The sequence below is a fragment of the Hylobates moloch genome, unplaced genomic scaffold (assembly GCF_009828535.3).
Source record: "Hylobates moloch isolate HMO894 unplaced genomic scaffold, HMol_V3 SCAFFOLD_17, whole genome shotgun sequence".
Lineage (NCBI taxonomy): Eukaryota > Metazoa > Chordata > Mammalia > Primates > Hylobatidae > Hylobates > Hylobates moloch.
The window spans coordinates 41,649,737-41,667,683 of NW_026652292.1; the positions used below are offsets into that span (position 1 = coordinate 41,649,737).

At 35.7% G+C, this 17,947-nt stretch overlaps 1 protein-coding gene across 1 annotated transcript in view; it reads right to left on the reverse strand.

Annotated features, from left to right (window-relative positions):
- The window catches only part of HCN1 (hyperpolarization activated cyclic nucleotide gated potassium channel 1), a 401,400-nt gene that overhangs the window by 305,077 nt on the left and 78,376 nt on the right, over positions 1-17,947 (reverse strand). The gene's annotated exons all lie outside the window — the stretch shown is intronic.

The following is a 17,947-nucleotide window of genomic DNA, read 5'->3' on the forward strand; positions in this document are numbered from 1 at the left end:
TCCCAGCTGGGTTACCTCACTTGGATTCTGGCCAAGTTGGTAGCTCTGAGGACAATCAAAATATATGCAAATTAAGAATTTGATGCTCATACACCCTGTTTATTTATTTAAGGACAGAGTCTTGCTCTGTTGCCCAGGCTGAAGTGTAGTGGCACAATCTCAGCTCACTGCAACTTCCACCTCCTGGGTTCAAGCAATTCTCCTGCCTCAGCCTCCTGAGTAGCTGGAATTACAGGTGTGTGCCACCACATCAGGCTATGTTGAAGCTGTGGAGCTTCAATTGTTTTGTCTCATTTTGCTAAAATGTGTTTTATTTCTTGGTGATTCCATATTTGAATTTCAGTAAGTCATTCTATAGTCTCAAGATATATTTAAGGTATAACTTAGCTAAATGAATAGAGACGTTGAAATCCTGTGGTCCAGCATCCTATGCTGGCTCTTCCCCTTAAGGAGCTATATGACTTTACAATTTTTATTTGACTCTATATGAAACAGTTAAAAAAAAACCAAACAACCAAATGTCATTCTGCGTCTCACTATCTTGTGGATGATATAGCTATTCCCTGAATTATGATGGTTCGACATATGACTTTTTTTTTTTACTTTACAATGAGTTTATCAGAGTGTTAACTGTACTTTGGATCTATGATTTTTTTTAATTTGATGGAGTCTCGCTCTGTCACCCAGGCTGGAGTGCAGTGGCGCGATCTAGGCTCACTGAAAACTCCTCCTCCCGGGTTCACGACATTCTCCTGCCTCAGCCTCCCGAGTAGCTGGGACTACAGGGGACCGCAACCACACCTGGCTAATTTTTTTTGTATTTTTAGTAGAGACAGGGTTTCACCATGTTAGCCAGGATGGTCTCTCTCTCCTGACCTTGTGATCCACCCGCCTTGGCCTCCCAAAGTGCTGGGATTACAGGCATGCGCCACAAAGCCCAGCCCGGACTTATGATATTTTTGACTTGCAATAGGTTTATCAGGACATAACCTAACTGTAAACTGAGAAGCTTCTGTAATGGTATTTGCCTCATTGAGATTATTGAGGCAATTAAAAAAGGCAGCGCATGAACAGGAACCTGCACATAGTAGATGATTAAGAAAAGTTATTCTAAATTGCTCTATCACAGTAAATACACATAGTGACAATGACTTTCACAAAGACTGAAATCTATAATTTATTTAATCTGACTTCCCATTCAAGAGAAATTCAGCTGATTAAATAGGAATGTCAACGAATCACAGTTTGTGTACATAATCATGCACAGAGAGAAAGGCATGAAACACATAGGGGCAAGCAGCAAAACTCCAGCTGTTTCTGTATTGGAACAGGGAATTAGAACATGGATTGTCTAGGTGAAGCTGTAATTTCTCCCTGTCAAATTGCCACTTAGTTACAGTTTTTAAACTAGGACCCCTAGGTGGGGTTGAAGTTGTCCATGAATCATGAAATTATGTGCAAAGTTCTGTGTTATGCTATGCACATTTTTTCATGGCAAACAGTCCATAATTTATATCAAAATTACATACTAAAGGAACAGTTGCTGACTGAATAAATTAGAATAGCTCTAGAACTTTTGTATTATCCAAAATAAAATTAGAAGAATATCTTAAGTGAAAAGGTAAGGAACTAGAGAAAGAATAGGTGTTTAATATTTCCCTCAAAATCAACAGTACATTTATCTTCTTGGTTATTTGTTTACCTTAAAAGACAAAGTTACCTCTTACAAAGAGGAGCTGTTACCATTTCTTCTGAAACTATTCCACTCAGTAGAAAAAGAGGGAATACTCCCTAACTCATTTAATGAGGCCAGCATCATCCTGATACCAAAGTCTGGCAGAGACACAACAGAAAAAGAGAATTTTTTGGACCAATATCCCTGATGAACATTGATGCGAAAATCCTCAATAAAATACTGGCAAAATGAATTCAGCAGCACATCAAAAAGCTTATCCACCATGATCAAGTCAACTTCATCCCTGGGAAGCAAGGCTGGTTCAACTTACCCAAATCAATAAATGTAATCCATCACATAAACAGATCCAAAGATAAAAAACACATGATTATCTCAATAGATGCAGAAAAGGCCCTTTGACAAAATTCAACAGCCCTTCATGCTAAAAGCTCTCAATAAACTAGGTATTGATAGAACATATCTCAAATTAATAAGAGCTATCTATGACAAACCCACAGCCAATATCATACTGAATGGGCAAAAACTGAAAGCATTCCCTTTGAAAACCAGCACAAGACAAGGATGCCCTCTCTCACCACTCCTGTTCAACACAGTGTTGGAAGTTCTGGCCAGGGCAATCAGGCAAGAGAAAGAAAGAAAGGAGATCCAATTAGGAAAACAGGAAGTCAAATTGTCCCTGTTTGCAGATGACATGATTGTATATTTAGAAAACTCAGTCGTCTCAGCTCAAAACCTCCTTAAGCGGAAAAGCAACTTCAGCAAAGTCTCAGGATACAAAATCAATGTGCAAAAACACAAGCATTACTATACAGCAATAACAGACAGAGAGCCAAATCATGAGTGAACTCCCATTCACAATTGCTACAAAGAGAATAAAATACCTAGGAATCCAACTTACAAGGGATGTGAAGGACCTCTTCAAGGAGAACTACAAACCACTGCTCAACGAAATAAAAGAGGACACAAACAAATGGAAGAACATTCCATGCTCACGGATAGGCAGAATCAACATCGTGAAAATGGCCATACTGCCCAAGGTAATTTATAGATTCAATGCCATCCCCATAAAGCTAGCAATGACTTTCTTCACAGAATTGGAAAAATCTACTTTAAAGTTCATATGGAACCAAAAAAGAGTCTGCATTGCCATGTCAATCCTAAGCCAAAAGAACAAAGCTGGAGGCATCACGCTACCTGACTTCAAACTATACTACAAGGCTACAGCAACCAAAACAGCATAGTACTGGTACCAAAATAGATATATAGACCAATGGAACACAACAGAGGCCTCAGAAATAAAACCACACATCTACAATCATCTGATCTTCAACAAAACTGACAAAAATAAGAAATGGGGAAAGGATTCCCTATTTAATAAATGGTGCTGGGAAAACTGGCTAGCCATATGTAGAAAGCTGAAACTGGACCCCTTCCTTACACCTTATACAAAAATTAATTCAAGATGGATTAAAGACTTAAATGTTAGACCTGAAACCATAAAATCCCTAAAAGAAAACCTAGGTAGTACCATTCAGGACATAAGCATGGGCATAGACTTCATTACTAAAACACCAAAAGCAATGGCGACAAAAGCCAAAATAGACAAATGGGATCTAATTAAACTAAAGAGCTTCTGCATGGCAAAAGAAACTACCATCACAGTGAACAGGCAACCTATAGAATGGAAGAAAATTTTTGCAATCTGCTTATCTGACAACGGGCTAATATCCAGAATCTACAAAGAACTCAAACAAATTTACAAGAAAAAAACAACCCCACCAAAAAGTGGGCAAAAGATATGAACAGACACTTCTCAAAAGAAGACATTTATGTAGCCAAAAGACACATGAACAAATGCTCATCATCACTGGTCATCAGAGAAATGCAAATCAAAACCACAATGAGATATCGTCTCACACTAATTAGAATGGCAATCATTAAAAAGTCAGGAAACAATAGATGCTGGAGAGGATGTGGAGAAATAGGAAGGCTTTTACACTGTTGGTGGGAGTATAAATTAGTTCAACCATTGTGGAGCATAGTGTGGCGATTCCTCAAGGATCTAGAACTAGAAATACCATTTGACCCAGTGATCCCTTTACTGGGTACATACCCAAAGGATTATAAATCACTATAAAGACATATGCACATGTATGTTTATTGTGGCACTATTCACAATAGCAAAGACTTGGATCCATCACAAATATCCATCAATGCTAGACTGGATTAAGAAAATGTGGCACGTGTACACCATGGAATACTATGCAGCCATAAAAAAGGATGAGCTGATGTCCTTTGCAGGGACATGGATGAAGCTGGAAACCATCATTCTCAGCAAACTATCACAAGGACGGAAAACCAAACACCACATGTTCTCACTCGTAGGTGGGAATTGAACAATAAGAACACTTGGACACATGGCGGAGAACATCGCACAGCGAGGCATGTCAGGGGGTGGGGGGCTGGGGGAGGGATAGCATTAGGAGAAATACCTAATGAAAATGACGAGTTGATAGGTGAAGCAAACCCATGTAACAAACCTGCACGTTGTGCACATATACCCTAGAACTTAAAGTATAATTTAAAAAGATAAAGTTACCTCTTTCAGATAAAAACTGCTGAGGCTACCACTTAAAAAAACAAAAGGTAATCACTGTAAGTTTGGGCTTTAAAACAGTTAAAAGTTCTGTCAGTATCTGATACTTCTTAGTTAGAAAAATAATAGTCTAGAGTTGCTTTTTACTATTGTTGTGAAAAAAAGTTGTATGATATTTAGACTCATGATGTTTGCCATGGATAAGTGGCTGTGTTATCAATTAAGTTGTCTCTGCAGGATGACTACACATTACACACTAGAGTAGCATTTTCTGTTTTTTTTTCCATCTTTTTTTATCCTATGCTATTTCACTGAAATAAATGTGAAATTGAATTCACTGCAGTTCTTAACATGGAAGTTTCTTCTTTCTTATCAAGAGCACACAGAGACAACATGCTTAGAAGGAAAAGTAAAACATTACCATTTGCCCAGGCCTGTTCATAACTCAGCACCTATTGGTTTCAGCAGGCTAAAGACTAAAAGCACTATCAAGCTAGCAGGGAAAAATCACTGTAATGTGTTTAGATGTGTGGTCTTGTCATTTTTTCCTGACTTGCTCTGTAAAAATAATTATAGTTTTAGGCATAATTTCCCAATTTTAGGCTTGCTTCCATTCTCTCCCTCTCTCTCTCTCTCTCTCTCACACACACACACACACACACACACACCTCTCTCTCTCTCTCTCTCACACACACACACACACACACACACACACTTTATCTCTCAATAACCGCATCAAAACAGCAACAAGGCAGAAAGAGACAGGTGAGGCCGGGCGTGGTGGCTCACGCTTGTAATCCCAGCACTTTGGGAGGCCGAGGCGGGCGGATCACAAGATTAGGAGATCGAGACCACGCTAAAACCCCGTCTCTACTAAAAATACACACACAAAAAAAAATTAGCTGGGCGTGGTGGCGGGCGCCTGTAGTCCCAGCTACTCGGAGAGGCTGAGGCAGGAGAATGGGGTGAACCCGGGAGGCGGAGCCTGCAGTGAGCCGAGATTGCGCCACTGCACTCCAGCCTGGGTGACAGAGCGAGACTCCGTCTCAAAAAAAAAAAAAAAAAAAGAAAGAGACAGGTGAGTTCTGAGCAAAATATTTGATTAATTGACCGCAAAATATTTTTCCTACTTTCTCTCTTTTTTCCAAAAATCATATATACCCTCGATCAAAATATGTTAATCACTCATATTCTCTTAAAATCCTAATATGTTCCCAGTATTTAATAATGAAAACATTATTGTAGAGTCATTGGAATTTTCATATTTGATAAAATTTTTAGTTGCTGTAAGAACTTCAGAACCTGTGAAAATATTCTTTTGCATGTAAAATTATACGACCAGTATACTAGCCATTAGTAGATCCCTCCAAAAATTCTCAGGCTAGCTCTTCCACAAGGAGAGATCTTAACAACATCTCACTTCAAAGCTATCACACTAGAAACAGTTGGAGGAGACAAAAATGCACTTCACTGGCAATTCCTGATCTGAGAAATGGCCAATTCATAGAGATGTTGAACAAACCCCTTTCTGTCATGAGGTTTGCAACCAATTTAAGAAAAAGGCATACATACACAAGATGAATGTCAAATAAGTATTCCAGCCAGTGACTGTTATTGGGGACTCCTAACTTGTATATGGGTTAGAGAAGTTAGGAAGCACTTCCTGCAAAAATAGTATTTAAACATGGTTTTGCAGAAAGGCTAAACTTTAAATAGCAAAAACTGTTGTCTGTGAAGAAAAACAGTCAGAAGTTGGGTGGGAAGAATCCAAAAAGTGAAGCTCAATCACTTTACTTCACTCCTATAGGATTGAAATATAAAGGGTATGGGGAGATTGAGTAAAAGGTTGGAAGAATATATTTTTTTCCTATTTATGTTTTCTAGTCTCTAGCCAACTATCAGAAAAAGCTGAAAATGGAAAATGCTTCTGCAAAGTAGAAGACAGGTGAAGACTCAAATTGGGTAGTCCACCTTGGAGAGTAGGTGGGCACATCTGGATTTTGTTGTGTGTCTTTGTCATTTGACTTGTCTTAATGAGTAGGTAATTCTTTTATGGTTTGGAACAAAAAAAAATCTAATGAAGTGTTTTGTCACACAGTAATTTCAACAACCTTTTCCAATAACGAATAGATTCTACTGAGGCTCAGATGCTAGAAGACAATCCCAAATCATCAGCAAGCAGCCTATTTGAAAGCTCTGGTTATATAACTAGGAAGGAAAGTTTTACTGTGGATTCTGCCATTGACCTTTGGGGCCTGTGTTTCTCACCTGTAAAATCAGAAGCTAGGAGATGACAGCTAAAACCTAGGAAATCAAATCATAATTTTTGTTACAAACATGTATAAACTTTCAATAAATCAGATTGGAGTAAGGGCCTAAGATGTGTTCCTGTGAGGAAAGCACATGATCTTTTGTACATGGACTTTTTGATATCTGTTTTGGCTGCCCAGAGTCCTTTTAATAATAACTGTCTGAGCTCCAGTTATTCATGATTAGTTGTATTCAGGCACTCTAACTACTGCACTATTTTTGTTTGTTTAAAAAGGCTAAAGAAAGCATTTATATGTTCTGATAATGCATCTATATTTTCCAAATATTAAGTGAGAAAGAATGGAAAGTGTGCCCTATGGGCTGGATTGTGTCCTCCCAAAATTCATATGTTGAAGTCCTAATCTCCTGATATGGTTGGACTGTATCCCCACCCAAATCTCATCTTGAATTTTAGCTCCCATAATCCCCAGTGTCGTGGGAGGGACCAGGTGGAAATAATTGAATCATGGGGGTGGTTTCCCCCAAGCCTGTTCTTGTGATAGTGTGTTAGATCTCACAAGATCTGATGGTTTTATAAGGGGCTTCCCGCTTCACTGGGCATTCATTCTCTTTCTTGCCACCCTGTGAAGAGGTGTCTTCTGCCATAATTGTAAGTTTCCTGAGTCCTCCCCAGCCATGCAAAACTATAAGCAATTAAACCACCTTCCTTTATAAACTACCCAGTCTCAGATATTTCTTCCTAGCAGCATGAGAATGGACTAATACTCCCCCAGTACATCTGAATGTACCTGTACCTGTGGAGATAAGGTCTTTGAAGAAGTAACTAAATTAAAATGAAATTGTTACCATAGGCCCTAATCCAGTATGACCAGTGTACTTATAAGAAGAGGTCATTTGGACACACAAAGAGACATCATGGATGTGCACACAGAGGAAAGACCATGTGAGGACACAGCGAGAAGCCTTCCATAAGCCAAGGAAAGAGGCCTCAAAAGAGACAAAACCGGCCGACATCTTTATCTTGAACTTTTAGCCTCCAAAACAGTGAGAATATAAATTCCTGTCGTTTAAGACACTCAGTCTGTGGTATTTTCTTATAGCCTAGTAAACTAATACGTGTGCCTTTCTCATCTTCCATTTATCTAAAACAGTTGAGAATGTTGCTGCTTATTATTGAGTACTTTTAGATTGCTGACCAAGAAAAAGTGACAGAATGTGTCTTTATTTTTCCTGTGATTAAGATAGAACAGTTATTTATAACTTTGCAATCCACTCTTCAGATTCAAGTGCTTGAGAGGCACCTTCTCCAAGTGTTTGTTAAAACTCCAGCGAATACACATGTACACAGTTTTGATACAGTGGTAAAAAAGTTTAGTCCCTGCAACTCCGCTCCGGTTCACCCTTCTCCTGCCTCAGCCTCTCTCGGTAGTGGGATACAGGCCCCGCCACCAGCCCGGTTTTAGTAGAGACGGGGTTTCACCGTGGTCTCGATCTCCTGATCTCGTGATCCGCCCGCCTCGGCCTCCCAAAGTGCTGGGATTACAAGCGTGAGCCACCGTGCTTTTTTGTGATCAGATTTCACTTCTATTCTTATTAATAACCAGTGAAAGTAGACGTGTGCTTAAGCTCATTATTTCTAGTGATCAGAAGCAATCTGAACCCACATAGTATCAACAAAAGTAAACTAATCCAATCAAATATCTGTCCAATTCCATAGGGAAAACCAGTTACAGTGCTTATACAGTAAAGTATGAAATTTTAAAAACATGGTTGAATATCTTTCAACTAATTATTTCTTATAGTTCGATATGAGTGGCATATTGTTCCCTACTTCTCATCCTTTTAGGAGTTTAGGAAGGCAGGAAAACACAACCTATAATATTGTAGGTGATAACCCAAGTGTACATTGTCATAATATCTGATGCAGTCTGAATCCATTTGCTGTTTTAGTATTGCCAAGCATACCTTTTCCAACCAATTTTCTTCCGTTCTCAGACATCCCTTCAAGTATATACTTTAAGATATATATGTATCATAGATGTTCTAATGGCTAGAATAATTGCCAGTATGTTTCCATCACTTCTCTGAATAAATTACATTAAAAAGTCATAAAATGCTGCTATCTAGTGATAAATAGAAGCAAGACAATTTGCCTGCAGTGGTTGTTAAAAGATGATGTAATCTGGCATCTAATTTTTACAGATGAATATTGGATGAAAGTGGATGATGGCATATCTTGCAGGGAGCTTTTTTAATTTAATATTTATTTTATGCTCTTTCTATAGAATATTTAAAATGGACTCTAAACATAGCATTGAATGGTTGAATTTGTTACAGGGAAAATCAGATACAAGGCTTCCTGTATCCAATTCATAGCTGCAATTCTTGCCTACAAAATCTTTACTGCCAGAAAAACCATTAAAACAGTAATCAATTGTGGAGTGTCATGCCCAACAGAATAGCATAACAGAAAATGAAACTTTGCCAGTTATTGAAAACATGTGCCAATATAGATTTTTAAAATATGACTAGTTGTATGATAAACTTTCCATATTAGTTACTGTTTGAAGCTACAATGTTAAGCATTCTTAGAGAAACAGAATGGCTCCTGGTTTTCCTTTTGATCAGTATGACAAAATATGGTGTTTATTATTGAATAGGTTTATTTCCATTTGCAAAAATCACTTTTGAATAGCTTCTGCACATTCAAAGAAAAGCAGATCATAAGTAGATAATATAACACAAAAACTTAGCCAATCAAACCTTACAAGAAATGAGCCCTAAAATGATGTTTCACAAAATTATTCAAATGAATTCAAACCTCAAGTGGCAGTGGTTTTTGAAATATACTTTCCAGACAGAATTGACAGAATGACAAGTAGAAATAACCCAGCTGCCAATAATTTTCTAAGTGGTCAGACCAAACACTTCCTTGATCTTTACAACAACTCTGTGAGATAGATAAGACTTTTGTTTTTGTTTTGTAGATGTGGCTACCCAGAGAAGATAAGCAAATTACCAGTGTCTAAAGTGATACCGTCAGCAAGTGGCAGTGCCAAGATCACAGCAAAAGCAGTCTGCATTCTGGGTGGCGCTTACACACTCTTAACGATTCTGCTTGTAATGCCATTATTCAACTTTCCAGTTAGGAACATGAAAGAAAGTCTGTGCTTTTGATACACTAAAAAGGTCTTATTAATAAATAGTGGTATTGTTAGAAATTGGGGAGCCAGCCATACAGGTGACAAAGCATCTATGAACTACTGTTCTGTGGTCTGCTGATAAACGGTTCTTCAAAATGTATTAATAATAAAGGGAGATAAATTACATGTCATAGGCTCACAGAAGCTAAATATATCAACCTTTTTAAAAAAATGATTCACTTGAGCTAATGAATGCTTTAGCCCTTAAGAATTGGCAACAAAATGTAAATAGACAACTTTCTCAGATAAGACATGTACAGATAATAGAAAGAGCAGTAACAACAAAATTAAAGACACAACTTCAAAATATGATAAAATAGGTATAAAATGACTTTCATATTTAATTCATAAATGTAAGCAAAGAGGAATATGGCTTTATAGTTAGAAAGTTACCCAAAGACCGCATCTAAACAGTAATTTACTTTAGTTAAAATTTATCAAATAATACTATTTTGCTGGTGGGGAGCAGGCAGAGTAATAAGAGGAGTTAGCCACATCTCAGCAAATATGAAAATCTTTATTTTGCTTTATTTTCAGGTGTATTATCTGCTATTAACATTGCAGATTTTATATACTTAAGGCTTATTAAAAGCCATTGAAAATGAAGAAGTATAAAGTCTTCCTGTTTGAGCATATAATCTAAATCAAACAGGCAATAAAAACAAGCCAAATATTTGCTTACTAGTGTATTTTTGAGACCAGTGTTTGAAGTGTGTAGATGCTTGAAATTAAATGGGTACCTTTATTTGTGAATCTAACCTACTATCTAACAACCTTAATATGTGATTTTAATCATATCTCTTCAAAATTAAAAACATTCATTTCTTTAACTCTAGAATTGTTTTTCTAGAACTTATTCTCCAAAAAGAACTATAAAATTAATTAGTTATGCGGGAGAATAATTTTGTAGCATTGTTTCTAATAGCAATGAATTAGAGTCAATCTAAATGCCCATGAGTTAAATAATCATTTATTATGTTGTGTAGAAACACAATAAAATTCTGTACCATTACTTAAAATATGAAGGTAATTCTCAGACTAATGGCAAGATGTCCATAATATATTCTTAACTGAAGAAAACTAGTGTCAGAGTAATGTGGACAGCATTATCAAAATTTAAAAAATTGCACAGATTTTATAAAGTTTTTGTATATTGTACATGAGTACATAGCCAAAGAGACTGGAAGAATGTAGATAAATCAATTAACAGTTGTTATCTGGTGAATGAAACTATTGGAGTTAGATGAGGACTTTCATTTTTCTCTTAGCATAATTATATTTACAATTTTAAAGAGTAGATGTATTACTCTGGTAATACTGTTTAAAAATGATTACAAATTAAAAAAAATTAACTCACCTGTGAAGATTAAAAAATAAGTTTGAAAAGACATTTTGTGAGAAAAATGAATACATCTAAAGAAAGAGCATAAATTAACATTTCTGACTTGTGTGTGAATAATGAAAATATAAGCAAAATTAAAATTCAAAGGTAAGCATACTTGATGGGAAATATTAGCTTCACATCCTTTAATTTTTTAACACAAACTTTCACCTCAAACTTTGTCAAATATTCCCCAGGCAGGGTTGGAAATGCCAAGTCAGCCAACTCTTTCAGTTTATGGTTCCACTATCAAGAACACCATGACTCTTATACTACTTAAGCATCCATTGCCAGAAAATTTCTCTCACTTTTATACCTTAAAACATTTTCCTTTGCGTTAAACCTAGTGAAAAATAGAAAAAGAACAAACGATTTTTGTTTTAGACAGTATAACAAAGTGCGTGTATAAAGAAACTCCACCTGGTACAGAACAGATTGTATGTGGGGTAGGGGTGCATATGTATGTATATCATGTCTAAGCTGATGTAAAACAAAAAAAGAAAAAAATAATTAAAAATAGGGAAAAAAGAGAATATGATTTCACGATGGTAAACTGAGGGGCTGGCATTTATCCTGAGGAAATATGCTAAGCTCTAGGGGCTGAGAATATTTTTGAAAGGAGTATTTATACTTAGTGAAAAAGCTGGAGTTGGGGGAAGCACAGGGCTCTCAAGCAGGTGGAAAGTTGGATCAAAGAACCCTCAATATCTCAAAGTACAGGAAAAAAGTCACAACTCCAGCACATAAACCAGATTAAAACCCATCCCACAAAAGCCCACCATCTATCTAGGCCTGGGTTTGGAAAGAAAGACTCAATCGCCAAAGGTAAAAAATTGAAAATAAATAAATAAACAAACAAACCCCACTAAAGTACAATAATTTTTAAAAGCTCTCATAATAGAAATAACAAAAGTCATCACGAATGAATCTAAATATGCATGTAAAGTTAAGGAGGATAAACTAAACACTCAGATAGTAGATTTAAAACTAAGGAATGATAAAAATGCTATATATGAAACTTCTATAATGTATTAAAGTGGTATGTAGAGAAAGACAATCTTTAATGCTTACATCAGAAAAAATATGAGAAATTAATAAACTAAGCATCTGATTTAAGATGTTAGAAAAGGAACAGAAGAGTAAGTTCAAAGAAAGTTAAAAAAATATGATCAGGAATAGGTATGAAAATTACCATATGAAATAAGCCGTGAACACTGTTATTCCTTCAAATTTGAAACTTAGGTAAAGACATATTATGGAAAATTATATACATCATTAAACATGACTAAAGTAGAAATAACACAATTTAAATAACAATTTGAAAACTGAATTATTATTAAAAATTTTTCAAAAAAATCAAATGAAAAATGGGACATTATCAAGGAAGAAAGACATTTAATTTAAAAATAACTTTTTTAAGAGAATAGAACAAGAAGGATAGTCTATTTTATGTGGTTCTTATAGTCTTGATTCCAAAACCAGAAGAGGTCATTTTGATAAAAGAAATTTCAAATTTTTGCAAATATACTAAAAATAATAGCACACCAAAATGGTTAATAAAAAAAGTATAAGACATCAAGACCAAGTTGGATTTATTCCAGGAATGTAAAATACAAGTTTGTCTCAACACTAGAAATTTCCTAATTTAATTAGTTTAAGACATTTTAGATTAAAACTAAATGATATTGGGATATAGATAAATAGATCACAATATCATTATATATATATCTATAGAGAGATCTAGATGTATCTAGGTCTATCTAGAGAGAGAGAGTCATCTTGATAAATACAGAAAGGGTATTCAATACAAACAAACAACTGATGGATGGTGAAAGCTCTTAGAAAACTAAGAAAAGAAGAACAACTTACTACCTTTAATAAAAATTATTGGCAAAAGCAACAGGGATAATATTGATTGGTGAAAATTTTAAAGCATTGTCTTTAAAACGAGAAACAAGAAAGAATACCTGCTGTCACCTTCTCTACTCAGTATTATACGTGAGATCCTAGCCTGTGCAACAGACATTAAAATAAATAATAATACTGGTCATAAAGAAACAAAACTCTAATTAGCCACAGATCTGACTATATATAATGGGAGCCCAAAAGAATATAAAAACACATTATTAGAATTAATAAGAGAATTTAGTATGTTGCTGGATTTAAAACCAATTAACAAAAATCAACTGCATTTCTACATACAAGCAACAAATATTTAGAAGTGAAAGTTAAAATAAGATACTGTTGCGGGAAGTCAGAGACCCCAAACGGAGGGACCGGCTGAAGCCATGGCAGAAGAACGTGGATTGTGAAGATTTTATGGACATTTATTAGTTCCCCAAATTAATACTTTTGTAATTTCTTACGCCTGTCTTTACTGCAATCTCTAAACATAAATTGTGAAGATTTCATGGACACTTATCACTTCCCCAATCAAATACCCTTGTGATTTCCTATGCCTGTCTTTGCTTTAATCTCTTAATCCTGTCAGCCGAGAAGGATGTATATTGTCTCCGGACCCTGTAATAATTGCATTAACTACACAAATTGTACAGCATGTGTGTTTGAGCAATATGAAATGTGGGCACCCTGAAAAAAGAACAGGATAACAGCAATTGTTCAGGGAATAAGAGAGATAACCTTAAACTCTGACCGCCAGTGAGCCAGGCGGAACAGAGCCATATTTCTCTTCTTTCAAAAGCAAATGGTAGAAATATCGCTGAATTCTTTTTCTCAGCATGGGATATCCCTGAGAAAGAGAATGCGCACCTAGGGGTTGGTCTCTGAACTGGCCCCCCCGGGGCGTACCTGTGTCTCTTATGGTCGAGACTGCAGGGGTGAAATAAACTCCAGTCTCCCATAGCGCTCCCAGGCTTATTAGGAAGAGGAAATTCCCACCTAATAAATTTTGGTCAGACTGGTTGATCTCAAAACCCTGTCTCCTGGTAAGATGTTATCAATGACAGTGGTGCTCAAAACTTCATTAGCAATTTTAATTTCGCCTCGGTCCTGTGGTCCTGTGATCTCGCCCTGCCTCCACTTGCCTTGTGATATTCTATTACCTTGTAAAGTACTTGATGTCTGTCACCCACACCTATTCGTATACTCCCTCCCTTTTTGAAACTCCCTAATAAAAACTTGCTGGTTTTTGTGGCTTGTGGGGCATCATGGATCCTACCAATGTGTGATGTCTCCCCCAGACGCCCAGCTTTAAAATTTCTCTCTTTTGTACTCTGTCCTTTTATTTCTGAAGCCAGCCGACGCTTAGGAAAATAGAAAAGAACCTACGTGATTATCGGGGCAGGTCCCCCGATAAGATACTATTTAAAATAAGAACTTAAGTATTAAATATTTTGGAATATATCTAACAAAATGTGCAAACTGTATTTAGAAAATTATAAAATTTTATTCAAAAATGATAATAAGCAATACCTAAATCAAAAGAACACATACCATGTTCATAACTAAGAAAATTCAATATTGTAAAGACATCAATTTTTCCCTAATGTATCAATAAATTCATTACAATTTTAATCAAAGTTCCAAATGGGTGGGATGGGTGTATGTGTGTGTGTGTGTGTGTGTATGTGTGATGTCTGTGTGAATTGAGGAAGAATTACTTCTTTATATGGCGATGAAAATAGCTAAGATAGTTCTAAAAGGTAGGAATTGAGCAGGAAAATTTGCCTTCTTAGCTTTAAATGCTTAATATAAGGCTACAGTAATTAAGATAGTTTGGTGTTAGCACACTTGCAAAGATCAGTGGAAGAAAAGATAAAGTCATAAAACTAAGATATGCATTTAAGAAATGTTTACACAGTATATGAAAATCAATTTTGATGGAAAATGGCATAAACCGTCATGAAAGGTATATTTTAAATTAAAAATTCTTCAAAATCTTTATGAATCGGGGTAGAAAATACATTTTTAAAAGCACATATTAATAATGGAAAATATTAATAAACTGACTACTATCAAATCAAAAACTTCAGTACTTCAAAAGACAAAATTAAATAAGTACAAAGAAAAAAGTACAAATGCAAGCTACAAACTAGTTGAAGATATTTCCAAACTGTATAAATGTGTCTTATAAGTGACTCCTATGAATCAGTAGGAGAAAAAAATGGCAAAAGACATTTAAGAAATTTAAATGACTCACAACCTGAAAACATGCTTTACCTTCTTTGTAATCAGGGAAATGCAAATTCAAACCAAAACCTGACACCATTTCAAGTCAGAGTGGCAAAAATGAAAAGAAGACAGTATTATGTGTTTGAGAGGACATGAGGCAACAGTAACTCTCCTCTGCTGATGGGAGAACACTGTATTGATTTCTTGGAAAGCAATTTGGCATCACTTTGTAAAGCTGAAACTGCCCATATCTTGTAACTTGCAATTCTACTCTTCGGTATACTCCCTAGAGAAAAATCTTAGAAATGTACACAAGAAGACATGTAAAATAAAGTTTGCACAACAACAACAACAAAATCTGGGGTAATATAAATGCCCATCAACAATAAGATAGATAAATTAACAATTACAGCTCTGTTGTAAAATAAAATATTTTAATAAAAACAAATAGCAACTCTCCAAATGTTGCATTTTTTCCCTTTGACATGTTGGATTACAGGGAATATTAATGCTCAAAATACTGTCGATATGGTTGCTGTCTCACAATAGTGGGATAAATTGAACAATGTGTATAAGTCTCTGGGCATATCTTAACATTCTCTATTAGTTTCTATAGTAATTTTGACCATAAAACCTTAAAAGGAGTCCAACTATCATAGCTACAACATCATTTCTACCTTGACTGGTGTGAATGTATTGTGTAAACCATGATGGACTCTCTGTGCCGTACTATATATTCATTCCAAGAAACGCACAGGTAAATGAGGCAGCCCTTGCCCTCCAAGATTTCTCAGTCTAAAGGTGAAGACAGACTTGTAAACAAAATTTGAGGAAGTTATCATAGTGTTATAACATGCAGGAGGGGCAGAGAGGAAGAACCAACTAACCCTGCCTGAGGGGATGAGTGAAATTTCGCAGGAAGTGTGACCAACCTGATGAAATGGCATGGCTCTTTTGAGGAATGTTGAGTAATTGTGTGAAGCTGATGTAAAAGATCTTGGCATTAGGTGTCAGCAAAAATTGAGGCCAGGATAAATTGAGGTCAGATCAAGAAACGTCTTGTATATGATGCTAATAGGTCATGATTGCATCCCGCAGAAGATACTAACTCATGAACACAGTTTAAATAAGGAACTGAGAGGATAAGGTTTGTGTTATAGAAGAGTTTAGCGGTAATATAGAGGGTATACTTAAAAGAGGTGTGATTTTTGTATATAAATGTCCTTTCCAGAATTTAATCCCTCTTTAACTTGAACCCTTTTTCCTGTGGATTATATATTCTGGCAGAAAATAGCCATGAGAATGTAAGAAACCTTCAACAAAGGACATTGAAGTAATTACCTCCCTATAGATCTACCTGCGAAAATATAAAGTCATATGTCTGCATAACAATAAATACAACTGTGGATACAGAAATAATAGAGTCTAAAATCTAAAAATAAAACTTCATGCTACAATTAATATTTTTTTCTGAAATGAAGACTGAAAGTCTATTTCAGTTTTATATATTTCAAGAACATACATTAATATATATTGTGATATGTGTGTATATTTATATCTTTTTATATAATCTATATAAATATATTATAAATATATTGAAATATAAAGTATATATGTATATATGATTTATATATATTCAAATGCCAGACATCTTATGGTGAAATATTTTTCTTAATTATTAGATTTTTTTTTTTTTTTGAGACGGAGTCTCGCTCTGTCACCCAGGCTGGAGTGCAGTGGCGCAATCTCGGCTCACTGCTAGCTCCGCCTCCCGGGTTCACGCCATTCTCCTGCCTCAGCCTCTCCGAGTAGCTGGAACTACAGGCGCCCGCCACCACGCCTGGCTAATTTTTTTTTTTTGTATTTTTAGTAGAGACGGGGTTTCACCATGGTCTCGATCTCCTGACCTCGTGATCCACCCGCCTCGGCCTCCCAAAGTGCTGGGATTACAAGCGTGAGCCACTGCGCCCGGCCTAATTATTATAACTACTTTTCATCTATACAGAGTATTCTATAAATATTTTTCTGTTGTTAAAATTATTCAAACTATGGATCTGAGGCCTTCACTATGGTAAGTAGGTCCATATTTTTATTTCCTGGCTACAATTTAATACAACTAAGTTATCAAATTTGCTCTGACAAAATCTCTTTCAATATAGAGAAACTTACCTTAAAAAGACAAAATTGTAGGATAACTAGATTCATGTAAAAATGGTCCAAGTTACTTGTGATAGCTGTAAATTGAATTTATTATATTTTATCTCACATTATTTTTATGTGTGTTATTATTATGTCTTTAAAAGTAAGTGTGTAATCTGAGAATAGGTGGAGAAAATTGGATGAATCACATGGTGAAATATGTAAGATCCAATTTTTGGTGATAGTCAATACTTAGCTTTGTTTAATATACTTCTATTTACATCAGTACCCAAGCAGCTACTTTCATTGATTGAACTGCATAATCGGGGTCATGATAAAATCCTTGAAAGAGACAGAATCATCTTTGTAAACTGTGCTAAGGATTCAATGCCCAGTGGATATATATCAAGAGCTAATTTAAAATATACTGTTGGAAGATGATTTTATTGTCAATCCAGCATTTCCCAATTTTCTGGATGCTATTTTTTTTCATGGTTCCATTCAAATGAACACAGGAAAACAAGAATATT